The sequence below is a fragment of the Ceratotherium simum genome, chromosome 11, assembly GCF_057802395.1.
Source record: "Ceratotherium simum simum isolate JZ-2026a chromosome 11, ASM5780239v1, whole genome shotgun sequence".
Lineage (NCBI taxonomy): Eukaryota > Metazoa > Chordata > Mammalia > Perissodactyla > Rhinocerotidae > Ceratotherium > Ceratotherium simum.
This window is the reverse complement of record NC_141910.1, coordinates 599,992-604,205: the sequence shown is the minus strand read 5'-3', so window position 1 is coordinate 604,205 and position 4,214 is coordinate 599,992.

The following is a 4,214-nucleotide window of genomic DNA, read 5'->3' as shown; positions in this document are numbered from 1 at the left end:
ATAACCATACCAACTTTTTCTTTTTAGTGTTAGCATGGTATATATTTTTCCTTTCTTTTACTTCCAATTTATTATATCTTTACACATAAAGTGGGCTCCTTGTAGGCAACATATAGTTGCTTTTTATTTAATCGGATAGTCTCTGACTTTAAATTGTGATGTTTAGGTGTTTATCCTGTATTTACATATCAGACATTTAAAGTAGCTCTTTTGCTTGAAAGAAGGAATACCAAGATACATATATTGAATAAAAAGGTTGGTCTTGAGTACTATAAAAAGTAAAATGTTTTCAAGATCCCCATTTCATTTTTGGTGTATTTATTTATTTGCATTTGTTCTCAAACTTGAATGAATACAAAAATCACCAGATTTTAAAATTCAGTTTACTGGGCCCCACCCCCAGCCTGATATGAGTCTGGTCTGGTCCTGGAACCTGTACTTTATGATGCACACTACCCCTCCCTCTGCCATCATTACAGTCACACCCCAATGCAGGAGTTTCTCAGACTGCAGCTGGAGGAACACTGTGTGGAAAACAGTCAGGTCCACTGGATGTACCATCATCTATTTTTCTTTTTTTGAAGTTATCAAAATACTGAACAAATATGCTGCGGTTTGCCTTCCCACTCCACGCTGTGTGACAGCGTGAGCCAATTTCTGTTCAACTCAAGCCAATTTCTATTGACATAAGTTGAGTCCTTTAGGGAGGCAAATTTAGTCTTCAGGACTAGACCTCCATCCTTTGGCAGAACCTATGTCACCAAGAAATGGAAGAAAAGAAGGCAGCTATTTGAATAAAATCTGAATCTAACGATGACTAAAGGTCTTGATGATTTATTTAATTGCAACAATAGGAGCATATATAACCATGGGAAAGTATACTATATTTGCCAAAAATCTATTTTGAAACAATTTTTTCTTTTTTTTTTTAGTTATAAATTTTTTTGCTCATGCTGGTTCCTTCCTTTCAACTTCCCTTTCTGCCTCTCCTCTATCGTGGCTCATCCGAATCCTGCCCACTCTTTGAGGTCCAGCCTAAATAAGTCCTTTCCCACAATTCTGCCTCTCAGACTTACTATAAAGCTAGAGTTGATTCAGCAAATTGGTCATTTGGTAAATCGATTTTTAGCCAATTGTCTTGCTGGGCCCATGACATTACAACAAATCAACCTTGGAAGCTGGATGTCAAATGAGGAGGAGAAATTATATCCCGGCGCATAAAAGGAAAAAAAGTTCTCCAGTTGGTTCCCTAGATGCTGGGAAGGGTGGGAAATCCCACCTGCTAGAGCAGGTACTGAGAAGGAGCAACAGATATGAGGAGAGAGTGCTGCCAAATGCAGAGCACTAAAGATTAAAAAAAAATTTTTTCTTGTGCTAGTAAATATATATGTAAATAAATTCAATAAGATTTTATTTAACATTTCAGCAGCAGAGAATCATTTTGCATCTCCCATACCGGGAGGTCTCTAATATAGTCTTAGCCTATTTGGGACAGAAGTCAGGCACATAAAGAGGCAATGCAGTGAAAATCTGGGGCAATCAGAGAAGGCTTCTAGAGGAGGTGGCATTTGAGCTGGGTGGCCTCTAAAGAAGGAAGGATAGGCATTTTGGACAGAGTTAATAGCACAGAGGTTTAAAAAAGAAAAAAAGGATGACAGCTGGTGAGGAGAGAGAATCATTTTGTGGGGATGGATGGAAGTGGCAAATGAGGCTGGAAATGTGGGCGGTTGGGTTGGGACCAGATCAAAAAGTGCCTTAGATGTCAGAGGTTTAAAAGTTATACGAAGCCAGGGTCTTTCTGGTTGGCAGTGGGGCCTCGTCAACTCATCCAGGGTCTAACAGGAGCCATACAGAGACACAGAGACAATATCTTGCACTGTATAGCAATTAAATTGTCATTTGATTTTTTTAATGCCTGTTGAGGTTTCTAGGCCATTTCACCAACAACGGGGCAGTGATCCGTAGACAAACCAAGCAGTGCAAGAAGATAGATCACCAAGAGAAGGGCTCTGTTTATCCACAAACACCTTGACAACTTGCAGTGATGGAAAAGGAGACACAGGCAATATGTCAGATAGAATAGGCCACAGTCAAATTGCCAATGCTTCTCTTAACTCTCTCAACTTTATTTTTTGTTTTCCTTGTTATGTTTCTGCAATGTTGTGACTGCTCAGTTTTCTGTGTGAATGACACTAATGCAGAGATCTTTTCAAAGCATTACTTTGAGCAGATGTTTATGTGCTACTGAATATAAGCCGGGCAGTTTCAAATCCAGGAACAAACACAGGAAGAGAAATAGGGGTATCAGAATTTCCAAACTGCATCCCTAAGATAAGTGCCTCTCTGTAGCATCTCCCCAGCTGTCACTCAAAACTCTGCCCCAGTCCTTTTTGGGTCCTCATATAACTCAATATGTCTCACAAATTGTATAGACACTCACTATTCAATAAAAAAGGACTTCTCATGGTGGTTATTTGAATCTATACCTGATATTAGGATACTCCTCATGGAAATATAAAATGAGAAAGATTATGGAATAGAGTATTGGACACAGTGAGGGCTTGCATATTTTAAATACTTAACATTGATTCAGATCATCAGTGAATTGTTTCTTTTAAAAATAAGTTTATAAAATAAAGTACTATAAATGAATACATGTATATTAGAGAAAACTTAGAAAATACTCAAATATTGAAAGAAAAGAAATAACACATAGTTCCACCAATCTAATACAATTGTTGTTAACATTTTGGTGATTTCTTTTCAGAGTTTTTTCCTACATGTAGTTTTGAAATTTTTCTTAAATAAGAAGAAAATAAGCTTCTGTCAAAAGTGTCAAGGGAGCAATTGGAATCTCTGAGAATTACTTTTTAAATGAGAGAAACACTCTTAGCCTAATGTCATCCAACTTCTGGATATGCTAATAGAAACACTTTGATATCCAGAAGACTTAAAATGAAAATGAATTTGATGGGGCCCACCCTGTGGCATAGTGGTTAAGTTTGGTGCACTCCACTTCAGTGGCCTGGGTTGGAGGGTTCAGATCCTGGGTGCAGACCTACACCACTTGTCAGCTATGCTGTGTGGCAACTTACATATAAAAAGTGGAGGAAGACTGGCACAGATATTAGCTCAGGGCTAATCTTCCTCAAGCAAAAAAAAAAAAAAAAGGAAAATGAATTTGGGCCTTTACTTCCTTGGCCAGCACTGATCCCCTCTTCTGTGGTCTGCACAGTGCCAGGCACAAGGTAACTTAAAAACTGCCAAATTTCCCAGGTGGCTGAGTGTGGAAAACAAGATGCGCTAAGCCAAAGCTTATAAGCACTCAAATTCAGGAGCGTTAAATAGTCAAAGCTGCCAGTTGGCAGAGGATTTGAGTGAGGACAGGGGCAGTGACAAAGTCAGGAAGATAAATGAAAACCATGGAGAAAAAATCAATATTTTTCTCAATTAGAAAACAAAACTGTATGTGGTTAGTGTTTAAAGATATAACAGGATTACATTCCATAAGGGCGCAACCAAATTGCCCCTTCAGGTAAACTCCTGCCAGCTCTTAGACAAAGTAAGGAGCAGATGGAGGCCTTATGGGGAGAGAATTTCCTTCAGAGGAACGCTGCTGCTTCTCCGGAATAGGGACCAATGTGGAGACAATGTGGCCAGATATGTCGTCAACTCTTTTACCTCCCGCCCCAGCTACCCTGCACAGGAATTATATCGCCTGGATTTATTGATGGCAACTGAAGTCCAGAGAGATTCAGAACTTCTGCAAGCCCACTGCCCAGGAAGTGTTGAAGCCGGGATTCAAACAGCCCTTTCTCCTCTTGAAAAAGGAAACACCTCATCTCTTTGAGTGAAGGCATTGCACTGTTGGCAGGGCAGGAGAACAGATCAGTCACACTATCAGGTTCCCAAAAAACCATATCTACAAATCAAACAGCACATCTCCATGCCTTAGTCAGCTGGATCTACAAGGAGTAGCTAATCAGTGTTACCTTCAAATCATAATGGCAAATATTTTATTTCACTGTTGCGAAAGGTAAGAAATAGAAGCCTTGAGTTCTAGAGAGTCCATGTTTTTTTCTACAGGCTACTGCTTCCAGAAGGACACTAGTAACATCTCTGGTCATTTCTAGGAATTCTGATATAAAATTAGGGTAAGAGTACTTTTGACTTAACCACATTAAGAAGGGTGGCATGAGGATTCCTGGGATAGT